At 41.5% G+C, this 25,535-nt stretch overlaps 1 protein-coding gene across 9 annotated transcripts in view; it reads right to left on the bottom strand.

Moving 5' to 3' along the window:
- Window positions 1-25,535, bottom strand: part of NCALD (neurocalcin delta) — a 347,766-nt gene that overhangs the window by 62,437 nt on the left and 259,794 nt on the right. For 4 of the 9 annotated variants that reach the window (XR_005080846.2, XM_053661073.1, XM_053661075.1 and 1 more), the window contains exon 5: window positions 15,544-15,725. The exons of the other annotated variants lie outside the window; for them this stretch is intronic. The gene's annotated coding sequence lies outside the window, so the exon portion shown is untranslated. The remainder of the gene's footprint in view (window positions 1-15,543; window positions 15,726-25,535) is intronic. 9 annotated transcript variants of the gene reach the window in all.

Here is a 25,535-nt window from a genome sequence, read left to right as displayed (position 1 = left end):
TAAAATGCCAGGTTCCATATGCAAATGCTTTGTTCCCTGCCTGCAAAGAAGTAGGCTGGCAAATAGTTGCTATTTATTTCTTTACGAGGAAAAAACAGAATTAGAGCGAATGATCTGTCTGCGCATGCTAGCTGTCACCGGGACAACAGGGAGTCTTGACCCACTTGGCAAAAGGCACGAACTTCCAAGTCTCTTTTTCTCCCCCAGAGTAAAGGGCAGAGTCGGCCACTGTCCAGATTTCCCTAAAGTCATGATTTCAAATAATGTCATTTTCAACACAGCAATTTGTGTAATCCAACATGAAATGTGGCTTCATCCTTATGCTGGTTGGAGACTGTTCCTACAAATGTTGAAAGAATAGATAAAATCTTTAGACTATGTTATAAGCCTTATGTTATAAGGCTTAAGAAAATGTGATCAGAACACATTTATACATTATTAAGTGTAACTAATAACGTTTAAATGTAATCCCCCGAATCAAACGTGAACTTAGGATGCACAGAGTTCGGACAAAAGAGCTCTCATTCTTAGTCCACACAGCCGTGGGCCTGTGACAATGTCCAGCTCCTCCCCACCAGAGCTGCTGCTTCACCTTCCACTTAATATATATATGAAGCACCGATAATTTTATATATATATTAAGCCCCAACAATTAAATTTCTACATATGTTCTATTACACATAGTATGTGAATATACACATAGAAATTCACTATATATAGTGAAGTGCTGTAGTGTACGTGCAGATGGATGGAACCCACAGCCAATAACAAGTCCTGGCTGCCACACGAGGTAGCGCATTGGTTAAGCTGTGTCTGAGTGACCCTCCGCAGAGCCGTAGTGGGGACTGGGCTAGCATCGCAGTACCTCCACATCAGGAAGTTCAGGGGAGCGGTGAGGTGAGGTGGGCGAAAACTCTCACCGAAATGCATCATTCCAAGAATTCAATAGTATGAAGCATAGAGGAAAGGCTTTATTTATTTGGAAAACTGCTTAAAATAAACATAAAACAGTCAAAGAAATCTGTCCATTCCGGTTCCATCTCGCTCCTCTGCTTCAACCTGCAAAGCCTGAGGCTGTAAAGCACACCTGGGGCAGCCTTTGCTATCCTGTGCCTGGATTTTCAGAAAGGCTCAGCCTACAGACCAGCAGACGTGACAGAACACCAACAGATGGGTCTATTTCCCAGGGGAATCATTAAGATTATATTTTATATTATTGGAGAGCTTAACTTTTGCAAACTGTTCCCACTGCTGTTTTGAAGTGAGATTGGCAGGATTAGTATGATATAGAGATATCATAATAGAAGAAAAAGAAAGACACTGAGTTAGGGCCGAAACTGACATCTCTTGATTCTCAATCCTACACAACTTTTCCCGGCAGGAGTAGGTTGGTCAAGTATTTAACACCAAAGGCACAATATATGGCAGCAATCGGAGTTTGGCATACTCTAGATTATTTCATTCATTTAGTCAATCAATTATCATTCCACAAATAGGCACTATTTGAGACTCAACTACGTGCCATTGAGAAGAAGAACAAGACAGGCATGGCCTTGTTGTCGTGCAGTTTACAGCCTCACTTGTGACTGTTTCTCAGTGAAAGTGACCTGGGAATGTGGGCGCGGCCCTCATAGGGCTCTACACACCCAGAGAAGTACAGAAGGGCCCCGGGGCAGAAGCTCCAGGAGTTAAGATGGTAGAAGAGCCATAGGAGTTAGGGATTCTTCCCAAGAAGAAAGTGTTCCATGGTCAAGTTAGTTTAGAAAACACATATCACTATATCTTCCTCTTCCTCTTAAACATTTACAAAACAATTAAAAGCACTGAAAAATCCTCTAATAGAGAAACACGTTACATTTCACTTGCCCAGAAAATAAATATGTTCATCATGGAACATCCCCTAGGACCAGCTTTCTGTGGGTCCTACTGTGCTGGTCGGGCCACAGTTGTAGAGCAGAGTCAGAGGGCTCTGGTGCAGAAAGTGCGTCTTCCTGGCAGCACATACACTGGTCGGAAGGCCTCTGAGACGCTCGCTTCTGGGACCCCCTGGGCTTAAGGCACTCTCAGAGGAGGCAGAGAGCACAGAAGTCCTGCTGGCTGCGAACAGTGAGCTCTGGAAGGCTACTCCTGATCACTTCCTTCAGCCCTGGGCACCTTTCCTGGCTTCTGGGTCATGGATTTTCTTGGGACTTGGGTGGCTTTCTGTGCTCTTTGAGCCAAGTCCTGTCACAACCCCATTTAGCTTCCTTGTGCTTGTTCTCATCCTTCAGTCCAAGGATATAACCTGATTCTGGACCCCGCAGCTTCACCCTACAACTCTGAGGCCAAGAGACTCCCTGGTAAGCTTCCATCCACTCTTCCTTCTGTGTCAAAATATGGTTCACCATCTTAAATCTAACCTGAGGTTCCTTGTGAGAATTAGTTACCTTGAAGGAGGGGGTAATGGTCCACCCCCACTTTAACGGGGAACACTTAACAGTGATCCAGGAATCCTGGAAAGGCCAGGAGACACTGAGGTATTATATCACATATCATTTTGTTTCGGGTCCCAAAAGAAGAGGCAGTGGTTGCAATATTTTCCTGTTTTCCAAATTAGGAGAACTGATCATTTGAGAAGTAGTAGCTTACCCAAGATCACAGAGCTTAAGTGATAGAGCCAGTCTTACCTCAGAGTGCATGCTGCCCTGAACTAATAAGCCTCCTTAGATTCCCTGCCCCCGCCACCCCAAACACTTACCCATTCACTCTCCAAAATTACTGCTCAGGAGCATGGCACTTGTACACGGTCACAATCCTGGGGCAACCCAGGGTTCCCACCCCCATCTCTCCTTCACCTGTCAGATCAGCACATCATATGCTGGTTTTGTTCTTCTCTCCCTGTCCCTCCATCAGAGCCATGCATTTCTGCTGGGGTTAACAGGTAAACCACTCCATGCTGTTTCCTTTCTGGTAACAAAATGCTTTAACCCAGGCTAAAATGTATGTCTCCACAGACTCCCCATGAAGGGGCTCTAACGGTAGAATGGCGAAGACCAGTGGGGGAGACTGCTGGGTTGCATTTAGAACTTCAGCATCTCATGAACCTCTGCTGACTTTGCCTGGGCCTGTGTTCTCAACCTCCCTGTATGTGAGCATCATGGTAGTTTTATTATTATTATTATTATTATTATTATTATTATTATTATTATCATTAAACAGAAAACCTATGCCTATGCTGCACCCCAAACTAAATGACTCAGAATGCCTGGGAAAGGGGCCTCACCACTGGCCTGCTATTAAAGCGCTCTAGGCAATTCTTATATGAGATTAGAGATAAATATTCATTTCCTAAACATAGGGCTGGCTATGTAGATGGAAACACCTTTTCTGAACTTTGGTTTTTTTACATCCCAAATTAGTTGTGAAAGAGGATAAATGTGCTTACTCAGAGGAAAGAGGTTTAGTAGTCACGGATGCACCTCTGATTTCCACGTCCTCGTGGGCCAGAATCAGCCTCTTTGGGGTTTGGGTTTCTCACCGAGTTAGGAGGGATTAATGCTAACTTACCTCAAAGGTAGGGGATGAGAAATGACTCATCCGCATGGCTGTGGGGCACCACTTAGGCAAAGTTAAAATGCTGCCATGACAAGCAAGGCGATTTGGGTGGTTTGACTCTTCAACATTGCTAAGAAAGCCCCGATAATCATCTGTCATGGGCCAGAGGGGAATGCGGTGAGGCCGACCGCACAGCCCGCCAATTACCACTAGGCGGCCGCTACTCTTTCCTCTCATTAATATCTTTCCTCTGGATAGCAATTTGGGAAAATAAATTACAAGAAAAGAACACAACACCTTGAAGATTCTTTGGCACACTCCCACAAAGCCAATGTTATCTTATTTTTTAAACTATTTCATTTATTTATTTATTTGTAGAGAGGGGAAGGGAAAAAGAAAGAGAGGAAGAGAAACATCAATGTGAGAGAGAAACATGGATTGGTTGCCTCGTGTACCCGCCCTGATCTGGGGACCAAACCCGTACAACCCAGGCATGCACCCAGACTGGGAATCGAACTTGTGACCTTTCATTTTGCCAGCAACACCCAACCAACTGTGCCACACCCATCAGGGCCCAGTCTTATCTTATTAACAAACCATTTCCTGGAAACAGGTGTGCCCCTACTTAAAAAATAAATGGGACCTACAATGAAAGAAATAACCAAACAAAGTATTCTTTCATTTTATAAGCTTCCTTGAAATAGATACTTCCCTGTGTGTAGTTCATTAACTTATTATCCCTGGGAAGAAAAAAATGAAGACATACCTCTGAAATCATCTCATTAATCAGTGGGAAAATGTAATTTAATTTATGAAATCTTTACAGTAACTCATGATATTTGAAGCGAGGCATGCACCCATTAAGCTAGAAGAACTCTAAGAGAAAGAGACATATTTAGGTTGCAAGATGTAATTTTCAGCCCCTGCTGCCACCATCTCATGTCGCAAGTGATGGAGACCATGGACCGTGAGTCAGGGTGGAGGACTCATCGCCCCTGATATGAGGAGGTCTATCCGTCGTACATCAGTGCTGCCAGCCAGGCTCTCCCCTCCTCAACTTCCACGTGGCCAGCACCAAGGTTCACCTGCTTTGCGTAAGAATCGTTTAACACGAACTCTTGGCCCGTCTATTGTAAAGCTGAGAGCTGCACTGGGCTTTCTAAGGAAGGTGCAGATAACATGGCACGCTCCCTGCCCTCCACTCTTGTCAATTTGTGGTGACCGGAGAGCCACATTTGACAGCCTGGGTCTTTGGAAGAGTGTCCACAAATGGGATTAGGAGTATGGCTGCCAGATGCCCAGTTAAATCTGAATTCCAGATAAACTACCAATACTGTTCTGGTATATGAGTATGTTCCAAATACCTCACAAGACATATTTACACAGAAAAGAAATCAATGTTTATCTGAAATTCAAGTTTAACTGTGTATCTTGTATTTTTATTTGCTAGATTTGACCACCCTACTGAATGGCGTCTGGAGGTTCTGTTCCAAGCTTGTGAATCGGCCCCATCCTCAGGTTGCCTGTCACCAGCAGGGCTCTGCAGCTGCTTTCCAGTTGTGGGAGTGGTCTGGGCGGGTGACTTCCTGTTTGCCTCTGAGGTCTTTAAGACCCAGGGCTTCGATGCACAGCAGGGGTTTTTAGTGATGCTAGGTGGTCACATTGGGTTGAGGGTGCAGAGCATGACTTTGTAATTTACTGACCCCAGGAGGCAAGACCTGCCTTTGAGACCAAAAGCCTGTATTCTAGAATCAGTCGTTAAAGGCGAGGGCACAGAACTGGCCTCCTCACATAACATGCTGCCTAGTCACATTCTTGGCTGAAATTCCTGGTGCCCGGCAATTTTTTCACAGCGGGAGGTCCTTGCAGAGTGAGAAGGTCAGGAGGTACAGATGGCTCTCAAGGATTAGTTGGTACGAGTTAAGAAGTTTTATGATGAGGCAGACACAGCCCAAACCCCAGCCCTGACATCTAAATTTGATTCTGATTCCAAGGTTTTATTCAGCCTCAAGAATCTGTACCTTATAACCACAACGCTTTGATTCTGACCCCAGTGGTTGGGGGCCCGTGTTTAGGCCTTGCACATGTCCTCTCTGGCTCTGGGGACTATTCCAACCAAAGGCCCTCGGGGGTCCATTTGGGTGGGCGCTCCCCTCCACTGACCCAGCAACTCAGATCCATCTGGGACTCTGAAAAATGAGGGGACTCTAGCTTCTCTTCCTGTGTCACATTCCTGCAGTCATTTCTCTCCCTGTGTCTCCAGCCCTGACTACAGGATGGGCTGCCAAAAATGTGTCCCTTTTGCCAGTCACTTCACACTGCCAGCATTCCCAGACCTCGTCTTCCTATTAGCGTGGCCTGGCATTTCACCGATGGCTGCCAAGGCAGTTCCTGAGTCACACAACTGGGAATGCCCCGCTCTGTCCTGTCCCACATCTAACATGACAGTGTTGAGTGGCCATAGAGCCTCACTCTTAAAAACAAGCTCAATTTGACACTGAGACGTTGGGGGTGTGACAGACATGCCCTTTGAGGCAGGACTCTGCAGCGGCAGGTGAAGACCGAGCCCACGGGGAGTGGTGTATTCCCCTGACGGTCCTGTGTCACAGACAAATAAGGGAACCCTGCTGAGATGTCTTTAGTGACATGCTACGTCCTGGCGTGAGTGATCCCCGGAGACGAGAGACGGATGGTGTGCGGAGCACATGGTGGGGCCGAGAGCGGCTGCGACGGGAAAAGTAAACGCCCAGGGATGAGAAGCAGATGCCTGTCCTTCCCTGGGAAGATGCTCAGCGAATGTGCTCCTCAGCTCCAGTTTCAGAAGGGGCAAACCCAACCTCTCCACAGGTGTTCCGTTCATCCTTTCACCCGTCTGACAAATATTTATCGAGCACCTGCCACACGAGTGCTTGATAAACACACGGGTGTTGGAGCCGGGGACAGCAGCGGTCTGTATGCTGCTGTGTCGAAGCTGTCCTCGAGATCAGCGTGTGAACTTATTATACCTTCCCTAAAATCACTAGCAAGTTCTGGTTTTGTTAGATACCCAGGCATATATTTTCTATTATTCTTTGTACTGTACACATGTATTATCACACTTTTTACATGAACAATTTACAAAATTTTTCTTAACAATGGGGGGGACTGATTAGAACATTCTGATAAATTGTCAAACATATATGTTGGTGGCTAGTTTTCAAAGACTTCAGATAGAATGAAATATACTTACAACTAAAACTTCACCAAACATAATTTAGTCTTTCACTGGTGACTTAATCAAAAGGCTTGTCAGAATAATGGTGCAAATATTCCAGTGGTTTCATCATAAATATCCATTATAATTACATAATTATTATTATAGGGTAGTTTTATAGAAAATGTTATGAAGCCTTGATTTTTTTCCACTTAGTTTGGGTTTTATGTGAATGACTTTGCTAAACAACAAAGTATATTTTATAAAACTATGAAATTAGCTCTCCCTACAGATATTATCCAGCTACAGTTTAAACAGCCACTCACACGGTACTGAGGGCAAAAGAGAATTTACGTTTTTAAATTCCCATCAGTAAATGAATGGATCAAAAAACTGTGGTACATTTACACAATGGAATACTATGCAGCAGAGAGAAAGAAGGAGCTCCTACCCTTCACAACAGCATGGATGGAACTGGAGAGCATTATACTGAGTGAAATAAACCACGTGGTGAAAGACAAATACCATATGATCTCACCTATAAGTAGAACCTAATCAATAAAACAAACAAGTGAGCAAAATATAACCAGAGACATTGAAATGAAGAACAAACTCACAGTAACGAGAGGGGAGACAAGAGAGGGGTAACGGGGGAAAGAATGGCAGGATCACCAAAGAACATGTGTAAAGGACCCATGGACAAAATCAAAGGGGGTGGCATTGAGAGTGTGAGGTAGGGGTGGGTGGGGCAGGAGAAAGTGGTGGAAGGAAAATGGCGTCAACTGTACTTGAACAACAATAAAAGTAAATAAGTAAAATTAGAACTTTTCTATGCAAAAAAGGGAAGAAAACACTGAACAAATATTCAGGATTTTAAAAATAAATTGTCTAAACTAAAAGAAAACAGTCACTGAAGTATAACACTGTCTGATACCTCAACTCATGTATCACTCACTTGCTCTCAACCTTTCACTAGCTTCCTGCCGCCTCTCAGGTCAAATCCAGGTCAATCTTAAATTGATCAGTCTACTGTATAGACCCACCTTATGGACTGGAAGTTTTTTCTTTTCCCAACCAGTTTCTTGATCCCAGATAGGGTGTCTTATTTCTGTTACCAGGATACACTTAAGATGTTTCTTACTCACAGACACCCTTCAACTTCTGCAGTCATGCCGAATGTTCTTCATCGCTCACTTAAGTCACCTCAGTGCCATGTATCCTTCTGTGGCTAATGCATTCATTGTCCACTCACCAGAGATTTAATAGGTGGGTACTAAGTGTGCAGCACTACACTAGGCACTAGGAGAAATTGCAACCCAGAAAGGAGACATAGCTCTGGACCCCGGCTGCAAATGCTGTCCAGCCTCCCCAACTGGACTGTAACCTTTTCAAGGACTGGCTGGACCTACATTACCCTCATAGTATCCTATGTAGCTGGTGTGTCTTGGAGGATGTGGGTCATATGTAGGTCCTTAAAAGGTCTGGATGATTAGGCCACGTCTGCCTGACATCTACAGTAAGCAAATAAGAGACAACTGGAGGAACCTTACCAGTCTCTGGACACAAAAGAAATCTTTTTGTGGGTGCTTAACTTCAGGGCTCATTATATGAAGTCAGTAAACATTGAAAGAATATATATGAATGAGCAAACAAACCAATTAGCCTTCTAAAGGGAAGATGAGAAGACCACCAGCAGGGGGTGACATTTAAGGAAGTGGGAAGAGAGTCGGGGCATTGGATTCTCTGCAGCAGGAGAGACGGAGATGCCTCCTTGAGTGAGGGCACAAGGACCACATTGCTGAGTGTTCCAAGTGCTAGGTGTGACCAACATATGGGGCTGCAAGCCAGTTGGACACCTGCCATTTTGGCAGCTTTGTCAAAAGAAAAAAGACTTTGCTGAATGAGCTAAATCTTACCTGAGCACGAGGGATTCCCTAGCTTCACTATAAACTATTAGAGAGGGAAAAATGAGTTAGAAGCATTGGAAATGGGACAAAAGAGAGTGTCAGGGAGACCATGGGGTCTAACAATAGAAAACTAGGCAGCAGATTAGACAGAGTGGATGTGAGAGGGGGAGACAAAGGCAGAAAAGGAGGGCTGAGCAGTGGCCAAGGGAAAACGGCCCAACGCTGCCGTCCACCGAGGACTGTCCTGCAGAGCGGGTCCCAGCCAGCAGGAGGTGATGAGGGAGGTTCTGGCAGACCATACAGGCCCGTGTCTCCCGGAACGTGTCTCATCAGCAACACCACTGATGTGTGAGACATGGTCCCAAACTCACAAACACGTGTGTACCTGCATCCTGTTCACAATTTGATTGGTAGCTGAAATACATTTTCCTTCAGAAATGATTCTAATTAGGTCAGATATTTATACCAAATAGCAAAAATCTATTTGGTCTATACAGGTATTTTAGTCATCTCTAATTAACCCCTTCTGGTCCAGTTACTCTGGCCACCTAAGAAACAACTCCAACACTTGACTTGAAACAACAATTTTTGTTTTGTTCATGAACCTGCAATTTAGGGCAGGGCTGGGCAGAGATGGCTCATCTCTGGTCTAGCTGGCCTTGGGTGGGGTAAGGGGCATCTGATGGTTGGGCCTGGAGTCCCCTGAAGGGTCACTCACTCACTCGTCTGGCAGTGGACACTGGCTGTCGGCTTTAACACCAACCTGTGGCCCCTCCTCATAGTCAGGCTTCCTCACAACATGGCAGCTGGTTTCCAAGAGCAAGAGTCATGTGTGAGAGAAACAAAAAATAACTGAGGAGAAGAGAAATTGTGTTCTTTCTGTGATCCAGCCTGGTATAGGAACCTACATAGTTTCCACAGTGCCCCACCTGTTGGACCAATCACAGCTCCTGTGGGCCACAGGGGAGGGCATAGGCCCCACCTCTTGATAGAGAATATCAAGATTCTAGTAGAGTATGTGGAAGTGGGTATAATTATGTGGTCATTTTTGTAGAGTACAACCTGCCACAACATATAACAGGACTTCCAGGAAAAATACAGCATATTCCAGCTTGGAAGGCAATACAGCATAGTTGAATAGAGAGCCAGGAGTCGAGAGCCAAACACTTAGAGTCCCAAAACATAGCATGTGACACTGGACAATTTGCTTAAGCTTCCTGTGCCTCAGTTTCCTCCTGTATAAAATAGATGTCATGAAGAAAAAAATATTTTGAAAAGAGCTTGTAAGACCATTTAAGTGTTAGCTGTCCTCATAACACTAGGGACAGACTTCCTCCAGCTTGAACAGTGGTACTGCCTGGTTCCTACAGGGACGGAGGTGGCAGCAGCCCCACCAGAGGTAGAAAATTAATGACAACCATTCACATGACTGAGTACCTAATATCTGTCAGTGACTGTGCCAAGTGAGTTAACGAAAAACCCACAAGGCAGATACTACTATTATGCAGGTAAGAAAACTGTGCCTTAGGGAACTTGCCCAGAGTAACACCTGCAGGTGATGACAGACAGGATTTGCACCCAGATCAGTTTAACTAGACAGAAGGAGCCTGCATCCCTGGATGACCGTGTGGAGCAGAATCCTTCTCCCAAATCTGATTTGTGGGTGAGCAAAAACTGAACTGTACTGTATCATGCCACCAACAAATGGCGCTATAGTCCAGTAGTGAGCCTATCGTGATCAGGTTAGTACCAGGAAGATGCTACAGATCGCCACTAACTTAACAATTCCTTTCATAAAGTGGAACGGCTCTTGTTATTGGCATAAGAAGAGTATCTGCATTAAACATATCATTCTCTAGGACAGTACCCACAAGTCTCATTTCCTTCTGAACTGGAGGACAGCCAGCCTTTGGCTCACTGGCAGGAGGGCAGGGCACACATAGCTGGACCCTGGACACTGATAGGAACACATTACTTACAACTTAGGCTGGCTATTCACCAGCTGAAGAGTGTCTCTTCTAAGGTTTGATGCTGGTGTAAAATGGGATAGTTCTCAGGCTGTTTGCTTTTCTTTTTTGTTTTGATGTCAGTTTGTTTTTTCTTTTAATGAGGATTCTCTTTTTGACTACACTGGCCAGCACATCTATAAGGGAGAAACATGGGCAGGCTCTCTATATAGTTACAGTGAGTTCAGTGATGGTGGGAGACCACAGCTGCCTGTTCACCACAGCACACCCAGTGCAAACCTCGTTGAATGCACATAAGACTGTGTCTGAATCGAGCTGAGGCAAGCAAAAGTCAGAAGTCCATAGAGTAACTTGGGCTCTTTATGCCAGTGGCACAGATCACTCAAAGATCAGATGAGGGAGGAGCCCAAAATGCCGACCCTACTACTGTGGATGCAACAGCCAGTTAATAAATGCTTGCGGACTGAGTGATGTTACCGCACGCTGCACCTGATCCATGCTAAGATGTGGGAAGGCATAGGTGGGATAAATGGTGGGATGCTATTTTTATCTCCAAAGATGTTGTCAATATGGTCATCACAAAACTGGTCGTGGTTTAAGATGCATGAGTCACACGAAAGCCTGTGGGAGTCAGCTGAGCAGACAGCCAACTGTTGTAACACTCTTCTTGACATTTACCTCTAATAGATGAGGTTTAAACTCATTTAAGTAAAGAAACTATGGAATCGTTCTTTAAAAATCCATCCTGCACAAAAGCAATGTGCTGCCTTGATTTTCCTGCAGTCAGTGGGACAGAATTCAGAAACTACGGGCCATCCTTCCAGTAGGACAGGCGGCAGCTGGGGTGTCTTTCAGACTAGAGATTTCTTTCCTGCAAATTGAATACAGAACTTTAATGTTAGCTGAGTATACTATGTTTCATGTTAGTATAAACAAAATTTTTAATGAATGCTGTGTCTCTAATTAACGGTATTTGTAGAAAGATGTCCAAAAAAACTAAGGCTTGCTGCAGAGGGAAAAAGAACATACTGTCTTTAGTTTGGAGAATGTGGCTCCACTGAATTTAAATATTTATCATATAAATGTTATATCAGAGTCTTAATGAGCATCACTTTTATGGTATTACTTCTGGAAACAATAGGAAAATGCCATGTATTGGAATGATAATTCTTTTTGGATTGCCATCCTGGGGCACCATTTAAATAGCAGTTGATTTCATTAAAAATGGCACATTCCTTTCTGAACTTAAAATTCCAAACACCTGTCATCAAAGAAGCATATAGTACAGTGTGGAGCCAGAGATCTTAGACTTTTTCCAAGTTTCTTCCTCAAGGCCCCCAAAGCAGGTGTTCTTTTCTAGTCCAAAGAATAAGATGCTTGAGAAAATCCTATTTCGTCATTTCCCAGAGAACGCACGAAGAAAAATTGCTAAAGCTTCCCTTTCAAATGTTAGGGATTTGGATGGAGCTTAAACAACAGCTTGTGCAAAACGTCATGGCTCCCATTCTGTCACACTGAGAAAGGATGGCTCGGACCCCCCAAACCCAGGCCAGACAGATGATGCTGCATGAGGTCAGCCAACCAGCTGCAAAGCCAACCTGGTTGGTAGGAGAGGAAAACTAGGCATTATCTTCTGCAAATTCAATGCGACATAGAGAATGAGACAACTACTCAGTCCCACTAAATAATATTCACACCTCTTGTATTGTCTTTAAACACCCGATATGTCAAATAAGATTCTGAGTTAAGGTTACCTGGGAAGTGTTTCCATTCCCCACTCCATTTTGAACGTGTTTTGTCCTGGGGACCTTTGGCAGATAAACCTGCAGGCTCTATCCTGACTTACTGGAGTTGAAATTGCAACTCATCAATTCATGCAGGTGCTTTACACTAAATGTTCTTCAATGCATGTTTCAAATGATATACACAAAGTACCTTCTAGAGTACTTACTCCTTCAGCTGTGATCTCATATAACATTCCACATTCCCCATCTAAGTACTCCTGCTTATTTTCTGAGTGGATAAAGGCCTCTTTGTAAATAGCTATAGTCTTACTTCTCTGGTACATGGTTTTAACTTGTGTAACTTGTGCTAACACGATGAGTTTTTCAGCTTAACCCCTATCTAACCAGGTAAGAGTTTCTCAGTCCAAGTCACATAAGACTCCTTATGGATTTCAAGGAGGCAAATAAGAGGAAGTCACAGTTCGGTATCTGTATGGACATATCATCTCTTTTCAGATAGAAATTAGAATATTCTGGGAAATTCACACTTTCGGAGAATAAAATCAGATATGGTGGAAATGCTGATGGTGGATTTTACTTAATGCTGTTCTATGACCTTTTGGCATGACTAGCTCACAACCATTAAACTCAGGGGTAGATAGAATTCAAGGGGATCCAGAAACTTAGATGGAAAAAATACTATATCTTTAGTTTCACTAACCTCAAACTGAAATTTAGTATTTCTTTTCATTAAAATGGAGGCTGCAAACCATAATACCTGTGATTCTGTTGACAAGAAAAACTGCAGATGTTCTCATATCATATTATAGTCATAGATATCTCAAAATATGTTTTACTCTCATAGCTATTTCAAGTCATGGTAGTTATACCTGCTAGTTTGCATTATTAAGTAAAGTACACATCACAATTTTTTAAATAATTGGTTAATGCATTTCAATAAAAGCAGTTTCCTTTGTAATCTTGCAAACCCTATCCCTATATTATGCATTTAAAAACAGCATTCTGAGAGGAGTCTACAGGCTTCACCAGACTGCCAAAGAGGTCCATGGTACAAAAAGGTTAAAAATTCCTGAAACAGCACACAAAACATTTAATAATGCAACAGCTGGGTTTCTAGAGTGAATCATTCCTTGCTAGTATCTTTCGAAGCTGAAACAAACTTGACCTTGAAATCAACATAATTTCCTTGTTGTAAATAGGCGATTCTGTTGACAGTCATTTCCCGCCCCTCCTTATTTTGCCATAAGAGAAGACCTGTAGATTCTAATAACATCTCTGCTATCACAGCATAGGTTGTTTTCACCTAATTATATCATTAACATTTCACCTAATTATATCATAAATTTCACCTAATTTATCATTAACATGTTGCCATCAACCCTGAATTAACTGTTCTCGTATCTAATAGTGCTGAACTCCAGCCTATTTTACAAAGACACCAAATACAATCATTTTATAACCTTAATTTGAAATATAGAAAGAGCATCAAGAAAACTTCTTGGACAAGTATCATGGTAATTCCTTATTTTGAGTAAAAGAGAGTCAACACCAAAGTACTCTATTAACAACAGTGCTTTTAAATAACAGTGCTGCTGGTTCAGTCCACACTCCTCACCGATTACAATGATGAGATTAATGAAGTGATGTGCCAGGAGATGTGCCCTGAGTACAAGCACATCAGCCCTTTGGAAAATCCCCCATGGAGACTCTAACCAAAATAGACATCTCCAAAGTCAGCAACTTAAATGAATCTTCACTCACTGAAAGCTACTGAGAAATTACCAACGCACCCACAAATATTCACTTACCACTGAAGCTAAGTACTTTGCAAAATGCTCATCTCCAGAGTAAAATAAATGCAATCAGAATTTAGGAACTAGTGAAGAACACAAAAAATAGGAATGATATATTCTTGCATTAAATTGACATGTAATTTACATACAATGAAATACATATTTTTCATATACATAATGAAGCCATTATTTTCCAGTCATCAGAGTCGTAGGTATATTACATGTACTGCTCTTAAATTTGCCTTTTTTTCTCCTTGCCAAATTTGTAAGATGTAGAAACCATTTGTAAGATGTAGAAACCCTAAATACAGCTAGGGTTTGATTAACTTCAATACCACAGGTTTTCTTGGAATTCTAAGCCACAGAATTATCCAACTCATGCACAATGATGGAAAATGCAAACCCACTAAACTTGGGAAGGAAATGAACTACACTAAGGCAAATGAACCAATTTGTACTATATAATATTATAGCAATTAAGAAATAAAAGGCATTATGAATCATTTTTCAAATCACTCATGATCTAGAGCAAATTTTTACTGAGTATATCTGTGTTTGAATTAAAGTAGATCTACCATAATAACTTAGTTTGGGGGCTCTTGTTTTCTTCCAAAGAAATTACTTCAATTTCTAAATATACCAACAGCTTAGATGACTCCCTAGTGGAGACCATCCACTGTTATTCTTTACACAGCTAAATTTTTAGAGGAAGATATTGAAAATGTGACCTTTGCTTTAACAACCAAAAAGCAACTACATGCCCACATGCAAGAGTTTCCACCCCAGCTTCCTTGCCATAGTCCAGATTATATTTTTTCTGAATAGGAAGCTATTGACAGTTTTCCCTGGTATTTTCAGAATACTCTATTTACAAGAAAAACCCCAACTTTTGTTTCATAGTATAATGTTCTTTCCCGCTGTGCCTGTTGTTGCTAATTATGAATGCTGCAAACAAGATACAAACCAAATTCCAAACTATTCTGGGATGATTCTGAATAGGGTAGCAATTGCAAAAAAAAAAAAAAAAAAAAAAAAGCAGAGTTACTAATGTATTGCAAGGCAGGGCTCCGTAAACCCAAAGCTATGCTGAAGGGAGGATTCCTGGAATTCGATGGGGAATATTTGGCTCAAGCTGCAAAATCTGTGTCTTTAAATAATGTCATGTTAGCAAGTGTTGAGCAAGAACAGCGATTATATTTTCAACTACTTCCTAGAACATTAATCCAAATTTAACCAAATTCCAGAGACTCCATACAAAATTAGCAACTAGAAGCCACTTCACATTCTTCGCCTGGTACAACAGTAATTGCTCGTGAAGAGAAACTTGTGGTAGGTAAGAGAGAGGGCAAAACCACAAGGATCTATGAAACATCTAACTGTTTGTGCAGAAAGGGAACTCATTACCTCACACAGAAGAAGTGCAGAATTTAACAGTCCATGCTTCGAAGCCCCAGGGAAGCAGCAGCGGGACCAGCAGCAGCAGCGGCAGGAGCAGCAGCAGCAGCAGCAGCATCCACCAGATTCTCACAGGCCTTTGACTGTGCGGACTCAGCCACAGACTCTGCCTCCAGCTGACGTCAAAGTCCCTGTCACATGGCCAGATGAAAGCCAAGAGAGCATTGGTTGTCGTAGCAACCACAGAACAGCTCTGAAATTATTTCAATAGGTCATCTGTCACCGTGGGGTGTGTGTGTGTGCATACATCACACACACACACACACACACACACAAATACACACACACCACAACCATCACGGACAGCTCCCTCAACCCCCAGAAGCGGTGATTCAGGAGTGCCTGCAACTTTCCCCTTTGAGACTTCCCTGTCTGTTCTTTACTGGTACTTGCAGGAAAGTGCATGCCACTCTGAAGTTCCCACCAGCCTCGCTTTTACCAGCATGAAGCATGTGTCTCTGCAGAACAAAAGGAAAGAAACTGAAAAATCCTGGGGGTAGTTTTCTGAACTAATGAAATCTATTTGGAAGTAAATGGACAGAAGCAGAAGCTCAAGGGAAGTTGGAAGAAAAGATATTTTTAAACTATGTAAGAATCCAACCTAAGCACTGAGCCATGCTAGTGATGGAGAGAAGAACAAGAAACAGAGAGGGCGGCAGCCCGGAGTAGGATGAGAAATCTTGACAGTCCCGACACCACCTAGGATGGGGAGATCGGTGGGACAAGCTCAGACTTCTGGCCCCGTAAAACGTGCATGTGGAAATGATGGCCACGAGGCAGATCAGTGCTACTTTAAAACAACCTCGAGTTATACACGTATAACCTTGCATTATACGTGTATAGCTTTTTTGGACCTTTGCGTTGGGGTCATGGTATAGGTGCAAAATCCTTTCCTCCTAAATGCTCTCTCATCCACATCCCTCTGGGGCTCAGTGTGAATAAACAGGTAAGAATTCCGTCAATGCGAAGTTCAGTGCAGCCTAGAGCAGTGGAATAAAAAATACAGTCCTGTACTATTCCTAACACCAGCTTTATTTCCTTTAGGACCAGCCTAGCTTACTTCTAACACCACACGTGTGCTTATTTCCTACTTCACTCTCCCTCTGTATAACAGAAAGCCAACTGAATGCAATGAAATAAAATCCACAGGAAGGTGCTCTGAAAAATACATTTCAGAAAGCATATACTCCTTCAAAGGGCAAAGGGCAAAGGCAGGGGAGAAGAGATTGCTCTTAAAACCCTAAGAAACTTTCCACACCAGCATTATTAGAATTTTTAAAGAAGCTGGCTTCTTTAAAAAAAAAAAAAAAGAGTAGCTCTGGATTGTTGCAAAATATAAATGGAAACTAAGCCAGCTGGGCAGATTACATTTTTGTCACTCCAAAAGAATACAATTTCTTCAAAGTCACAGAAATTGCTTCTTGAACAATAAGATTAAGTCCAAACTGTTTGACTATGGAATCTTCCCCTTCTATCTTTCTTGATGTTATTAGCTGTAGCACGGCTAAAGTAAAACCAAACTGTAATGCTGCCCCTTTAATTTCGGATTAATGACAGCAGAGAATTTACCTGTTTGCACAAGGGACAATTGCCTCATTGAATCCAATGTCTGCCTAAATGGGTCAGGATGTCTCACTGGGGGCAGATTGCAGTAATTGTGACAATTCACAAATTTGCAGTTTGTTCCAGTCAGAGACTGGTTTTCTGTTCTGCAGTGCACATCTTAGTAATGAAGGGAATGGGAAGAGAGAAGAGAAAGAATACCCTAGACTTTCAGGACCCCACGTCTCTGAGCTGCCTGCTTTAATCAGCTCTCTGACCCCAAATCCGTGGCCGCCTCAAGGCTTCTCTTCACCCAGATCCAGCATCTAAGGGAGTAAAACTGCAGTACCACTCTTTGCCGATAGGTGGCGTCCTCTGAAACCAGAAGCTCTCAGTTCTAAAAATTCCTGAAATTCATAGTGTCAATTAGTTTGAGATTTAGCAAAAACTAACACTTTAACTTTTTTCTGTTATTTTTAAGACTAAGTCTATTTTACCATATACTGACTTGAGCTTAAACTCATTATAAGTTAAAATAATCAGTGGACTAACCAATATGTAAAGAGGGCGTGTGTGATCCTTTTTCCTGCTGCCTGCTTCCTACCTGCCATCACTTACTCTCCTTTGCAAACTGCCTAGGATTAGAGATCCCTCTTACAGCTGAAAAAGCCACGGGTCTCCTGCGGGGTTGAAATCATGATGATGATCTCTTTGGAGCTCAGCTTTCTATCGATTTGGCTCATTAATCCAAATGCGGTTTGAAAAGATCAGAGGAAACACATGAGGGACCTTTTCACAACTTTGAGACCACAGCACTGAAGGAATATGTGTTGTTTTAGTTTTTAAGTGGCACCTCACTTTTTTTAGGTGAAAATGGTTCACTGAATTCAAAAATACCTATTCAAAGATACTTCTGCACTACGGTTTTGTCTTGCTATGTAAATATCAAAGCTGTGTGTTATTAGCCTGACCACTTTGCCGGAAATAACTGGTAAATGACACTAAATCAGTTTGAATTGGGTTCACACACCTGAATTAACAGGTTGGTGGGGTCATGAGCAGATGACTGTAATCGGCCTTTTGTTTGCTGTTTCTGTCTCACAGCCCTAATGCTGGTGGGAAGGCCATGGACGCGGTTTTTGGAGGCACTGGGTTCAAGTCTCATCTGGGCAAGTTTACTTGAGTCCAGAGAGCTTCAGTACCTACATGCTGGGGTGGTTGTGAGGACTGTAAAGTTAATGTGTTCTAAATTCTGACACCCTGTGTCAGGACGGAATGTGTATATTCTCACTTATCTGTTTGACTCCAGTAAGTCTCCTCCTTCAGGGAAAGGATGGAATCTGATTCATCTTACAACTCTATGGTTAGTACCCAGCTTGGAACATAGGAACATGTACCCAAAAGGAACATGCTGCCTGACTCAACCACTGGGAAATAAAGGCGGTGCAACAGAAAGAAACAGTTCCCTTTCCTTCTCACTAATAGACTAGGAAGCCTCCCCTTAGCCCCCCAAAAATGGAAAGGGGAAAAAAAAATTTGATTCATCACCAAAATTTCTAGCAGTGCATCAGTCCAAGTCAACTTGCCAAGTAATTCAAACATTTCTAAATTATAAATACTTATTATAAGTGTACTTTAGTTATATGCTGATGCATTTTATGACTGTTGCTGTTGATGCTGTATAATCTTTCACATTAATTGAGTACTTACTGTACATGGAGTATCGTCCTAAATACTGTAGCTATATTAAGCCATTTATTGGAATAACCCTACGGGGCAGTACAAATCTTTGTTCACATCTCACAGCTGGAGAAACTCGAGCATGGGAGGAGGAGGGCACTTGTCTACTTTGTCTCTGACCGAGCCAGGCTCTACACCCAGGAGACCTGGCTCCATACATTTTTGGAAATAACTTACATTTGACCTATTTTTAGAAAGAATGAAATGATTTATGCGTATCGTATACTTGAGAGTTGTTTTTCTTTTTCATTTCTTAGGAGGAGGGGAAAGCCATGTTATCTCTTCTGCCTGTTGGAACTGTAATGATTTCAATCTGGTTTAGGCCTAGGGAGTAACACGGCAAGAAAAATCTAATCGGGGACATTTGAATCAAGTAAAATGGGCAAAGTAAAACAGTGAACATATCCTAATTAAAACGGTGCCCAAAGTAGTACAGTCTTAACCGAAGCCACTATGTAGATTGCACAGCCTTGGGCAACTTTCTTTCCTGCTATGATGTAGTTTCATGTGTTCGAACCAATACTTTCACTGAGATCATGGTAAGCTGGATTTCTAAAAAACTAGTTAGAAGGCATCAGAGTAGCAGAGGCAAAAAATCTTTAAGTGCCCAGATAAAACAAAAATATATTGATATTAGCCTGATACTCCTCACCCTATCTCTGCTTTTCTACTCATGTAAGTGGCTAATTCTTAAGTGGTGTGAGGCTTTCGGCATTCTCAGAGACGGGAGAGAGTCCTGGATGCTTCTGAATGTCAGAGACAGGCATTCAAAAGCATCCAGGACTTTAGGGATAAAAATTCAGTGTGAGTGTGTGTGTGTGTGTGTGTGTGTGTGAAGGAATCACAGAGAAGAAGTCATCCCAACATTCTGAACAGTTTTTCCCCTGGAGCATTTGCCACTTCTGAAATGGTATTAGACAAGAGAACAAGAAGGAAAGCATAAAAAGACATCAAAGAGGATAAAAACCATAAAAGGGGAGCTCAGCAATCTTCTCGCCCTCCGGAGACAAAAACTGGAGTGCAGCACTCCAAGGAGTTCGAGTTGGTCAGCATCCTAAGTGTTCAGGTCCCATAACTAAAAGTTACTTCCAACTCCCTGGAAGTAACGGAAAATGAGAAATAGATGCACCTTCCCCAGAACGAGTTTCCATCCTAGAATTATTATTATAATACCTAATTAGATCGAGGTAATGTGACCCTACTGTAACTACACCCCAGAGAAAATTAACCCTCTCTAAAAAAATATGACATCATCCAGAGCTCTTACTATTTTTCATACATCACTTCCAATTTAGTCCAAGATCGGTCATCATGCCAGGAGATGGGTAGGCCTACCTGTCCCAAATCTAGGGAAAAAATAGGCCACAGACATAGATCCACATGTGATTTGTCTTCCGTAGTCAGCAGACAGAAGTTTTAAAATAACTGTAATTAATGCAGTTAATTAATGCATCTATTTCCTAGTTCAAAGAAATAGATGGCAAGATGGAAAGTTCCATCTTATTTATGTAATAAAATCTACAAAAAAGGAACACATTAAAATTAAAGCACTGAAAAATACAACTGACATTAAAAACACAACAGATGGTTGAAGAGCAGAGAAAATATAGAAAAGGAGAAAATAAGTGAAATTAAAGACAGATCACAGACAATATCTAGACTGAAGTATAAGAAGAATAGAAAATACAGAAAAGAATGTAAGAGACATTTGGAACATGATAAAATGCTAACATGTATTTAGTAAAGAAGGAAAGAATCAAAAGATAGAGCAGAAGCCATACTTGAAAAGAGGTGGTTGAGAAATTTCCAAAACCTACAAAAGATACAAAACAACAGAATTAAGAAGCTCCACTGACCCCAAGCAGGGTAACGACAGAGAAAATTGCACAAAGAAGACACATTATGACCAACCTGCTGAAAACTGAAGACAAGACAAAAATCTTAAAGCAGCAAGACAAAAAATATTAACTTTAACTAATATTAACTTTAGAGGAACAACGAAAGACTTTTTAAAGTAAAACAAACAAATATGAAAACCTGATAGACTATTCAATTAGAAAATCAGCAAAATACAGGAAGAGATTTTTTTTCCAAAAATATATACAGACGACAAGCACACAAAACGATTTTCTCAAAATCATTCGCCATTAGGGAAATACAAGTGAAAACCAGAATGAGATATCACTACATACCTGTTGAAATGACTGAAATAAGAACTAGTGACAATGTCAACTGCTGGCAAGGATGCAGAGGCACTGAGTCACTCAGACATTGCTGGTGGGAATGTAAGTGGGGCAGCCACTGTGGAAAACCATTGGACAGTTTTTTAAAAAATTAACCACCCAACTACCATATGACTCAGCAATTACATTCCTCGGTATTTCAAATAAATGAACACTATGCTAACATGCAAACTTGTACACAAACGCTTACAGAATCTCTCTTTGTAACGGCCAATAAGTGGAAACAATGCAGATGCGTCCAATGAGTGAGTGCAGGAGACAAATTTCAGCACCTCCATACCACAGAACACTGCGCATGTGCTAAAATGGGCCAAACTAGGGGCGCGGCGCACACAGACATCTGCCCAAATGTCCAAAGGACTCTGCTGAGTGAAAAAGCCAATTGCAAAAGGTCCCACATTTTATAACTCCATTTACATAGCACTATATTGATAAGACAAAGTAATAGAAATGAAAAACACTGATCAGGGATTAAAGAGGGAGCTGGGCAGAGAGGGAAGTGTCTGCTGCGATAAAACAAAAGGAGGGTCCTTGCCAGGACAGCAACGTCCTCGTCTTGCCTGCCTCAGTATGGATAGCCCAGTGGTAACACTGTATCATGGTAATACTGCATCACAGTTCTGCAAAATGTTACCTTTAGGGCTAAGTGGGCAGAGCACATATGGGTTTTCTCTGTGTTGTGTTTTCAACTGCATGTGAATCTAGATGTATCTTGGAATAACAGTTTAGTTAAAAATGTTTAAAGGATGGCAACCTAAGACACTTTTAGTCAAAAAATGAGGAATTTGTTCCTACAAAATTATACCGACTTTATACCAGCATTATATAGGCAGAAGAAAATGATCCCGGATAAAATCACAGAGAGATTCAGAAAGGGCAAATATATAGATAAAAGACTTAATTTCAAACATGCCACTAATTACCATAATATATAAACTGACTAAATATTCCAGTTAAAAGGTAAACATGCTGGGCCGTAGGAAAGTCTCAACACATAAATAACTGAAACCACAAGTGTACTTCCTGTACAGTGTAGAGCAAAACTACAAATCAATATAGAAAGACAAATAGAAAAACCCCTAGATGGAAACTAAGCAATACACTTCTAAGTAATCCATGGATTTAAAAGATTCACATTAAAATTTAGAAATATTTGAACCAAATGTGTATGTTGAAAAGAAAAAAAACAACAGACACTAAGGCCCCACTTTTGGGGGGCACTTAAACAAACCCCATGGAACTGTTCCCCAGCAAAACAAGCATTACCGATGAAAAATATTTGAAAATACCACGGAAAGTCTCTAAAAATCGTCTTTAGGGTATACAGCCAATGAAGAAAAAATTTTTTAAAGACAGAAAACAACCAAAACTCGGTAAGAACATTGAGAGTCTGTGGCTCCCAAATCTCAGTCCGCTTCTTCCCCAGCCCCTCAGCTCAGTTCACAGAAGCTTCATTCCAGAAAGGTGGGGTCAGCCTCACTCGCGGGCAGCAGGATCTCCCTGGGAAAGGCAGGTCAATAGGCTTTCTCCGGGTCTGCCGTTAAACTCCTGGTGAGTACAGCCACCAGGAGGAAGAGACCACGTTCATGTTTACGAATAGTGTTTAAGGCACAATTATTATATGTTAAATTTATTCCCAACTGCTAATGTTTCCACCGTCAAGAAAAATTGGGAACTTTGTACATGTGAAATAAGCTTATAGAATTCCATGAAATTCCCAGGAATCCCTATAGAAGAGAACAGAATGCAGTACATTCAAAAGCTTTGCAGAAGAAGTGCTAGAAAGCAGCTCCTCACATCTCTGAGTAAATAAATTAGTCACCTTTAACTAATAGCTGGTAAGATTCATTCAAAGACTCTTCAAAGTCTTTCTGGGCACTGAGGAGTCCCACGCACTGAAGATAAAGGAAAAGGAGAGACAACAAAATGGCACAGTGAATAAAAACGGCCTCTCCTTTCACCCTGCCGGCCTTTTCATGGATTGAATGAGAAGAATAAATTCTTTTCTCAAAGAGAGAGAATTTCTCACATGAAACTAAGGAGGCTGTTTTGTAGGAAAATGGTCCGTGCATCAATGGTCCGCTTAATATTTAATCTCCCATACAAAAGGAAAACTGCAAAACGCCACTTTTCTATCACCAACATCCAGCGCAAGCAGAGCAAATATTATATTGATTGTTGTTTTTGCTTTTTTGTGAAAGATGGTTTTAGAACCATAACTGTTTCTCCTGTCAGACGGCCAATGCTGCATATGTGTAAACCTAACGTTTACCGATCCTCATGGATTCTATTCTGTCCTACTGCCAAAGGATAAAGAAATAGGCCTGCAAAGCATGAAGAATCTGGATGCTTTCCTTGTGCCTGCATCAGACATGCAGCTCCTGTAAACACGCAGAGAGGAATCCCAAATGCGTTTGCAGCCCAAAGTCATGCACACTGCTGAGGTTTTGTGAGAGGTGCTGGCATCGAGGACTCTTCACGGTGTTGCGATGTAAGAAATATAAACTTTGGAGGCAGGTCCACACAGCTGTCTGTGTGGGCTCCCCAAATATGACCTCCATGTCCGTGGCTTCACAGACCATTTATTTCACCTCTCTGAGGCTTGATTTTATTATCTGTGAAATGGAATACTAATAACCACCTTGCAGGGTGATTATGAAGAGTAATTCTCAATTTAGCAGTGCATCTGGTAGAGTTACAGAGGGAACACTAAGCTTCATAATTAGGAAGAATAATTCAGAAACATGCTAATTAGGGCCCAGTTTACTCTGAATTTATGCTTTCTAAAAATTGAATTTATTTGAATATGATTTTCTGTTTTAATTGACTTCTTTAGCAAATAAATTATATGTGCTAAGTTATAGTGAGAACGAATAATTGTTCTCATTACCAGAAGTACTATGTATTCTCAATGCTTTTATTCTGATTTAATAGCATTTAAAACTACAGCATAGAATTATATTTAGCCTATTATTTATTCTAAGAGAGAAAATAAACATTAGAGAAGAAATAAAAAGAGAGAAATAAACATTAGTTTATTAATTTGTTGATATTAGGTTTTCTTCTTAAAAAAATCCATTCCTAAAAAAATCTACACCACATACTCTAAGAACTGCATATACCCAGTTATTTTTAATGCAAAATCTTTTGCACATAACCCTACACAGATTTATATAAAACATATGTTCTGACACTGTCAAAGATGTGTATCTTGTTTTAACAAAATCAAGTGTATCTAAATTCTAATGTAGCAAAAAACATTAATTAGGACATTTAAAGCATACCTCCCTCCTATGATGAATGTAAAATGCAATTTAATTACAAAGAAATGATTTATTACAGCTTTTCAGGAAGACATTTGACTAAAGAATTGCATTTCTCAGAAATACATATCTATCAACAATTGAATCTAAAAAACAAAATAAATAATCAAGCAGCACAGAAACAGACTCATAGATATGAAGAACATTTGGGCAGTTGCCAGAGGGGATGGAAGTTGGAGGGGATGGGTAAGAAAGGTGAGGGGATTAAGAAGTACAAGTTGCTTGGTACAAAATAATCATGGGGATGTAAAGAATAACATAGGGAACATGGTCAATAATATTCTAAAAACAATGTATGGTGTAGGATGGGTATGAGATTTATTGGGATGATCACTTAGTTATATGTCTAATCACTGGGGTGTACACCTGAAACTAATATAATGTTGTATTTCGACTGTAATTGAAAAAGAAAAATGATTTAAGTAAACACCTTAAATGTCTCTTTAAAAGATGGCTGCATATAAAGGTTTTAGCTCAAATTTGCTGGCTTTGAAGATGGAGAAAGTGGCCACGAGTCAAGGATGCGGGCACTTCTAGAAGCCGAAAAGGGAAAGCAAATTGTTATTGTTAGAATGTTTGCATCCCCCTAAAATGCATGTGTTGAGAAACTAACCCCAACCTGGTGGTATCAGGAGCTGAGGCCTTTGAGAGGTTGGTGGATAAAGCCCTCATGAATGGGATTATGCCCTTATAAAAGAGGCCCTTGAAAGCTTACTTGCCCTTCCTACCATGTGAGAATGCAATGAAAAATGTTTGACTTGGGAGGGAGCCCTCAATCCCTTGTGCTGGGACCCTGATCTTGGACTCCCAGCCTCTGGGACTGTAAGACATAAATGTCTGTTGTTTATAAGCCACCGAGTGGATGATGTTTTTGTTATAGCTGCTCGAATGGACTACGATGGAAATGGGTCTTCTCCCAGAGCCGGCAGAAGGGAACACAGCCCCGACTATACCTTGGGTATAGCCCAGTGAGACCCATGCAGATTCCTGACCTCCAGAACTGTTAGATAATAAATATGTGTTGTTTTCAGACACTGTGATTGGGATCATTTGTTACGGCAGCTGTGGGAGACTAATACAGGCCATCACTGTG

This window comes from Artibeus jamaicensis, unplaced genomic scaffold, assembly GCF_021234435.1.
Source record: "Artibeus jamaicensis isolate MK-2021 breed Jamaican fruit bat unplaced genomic scaffold, CSHL_Jam_final scaffold_916, whole genome shotgun sequence".
Classification (NCBI taxonomy): Eukaryota; Metazoa; Chordata; class Mammalia; order Chiroptera; family Phyllostomidae; genus Artibeus; species Artibeus jamaicensis.
Note: the sequence above shows the minus strand (reverse complement) of the source record. Positions and strands in the feature narration are given on the sequence as shown.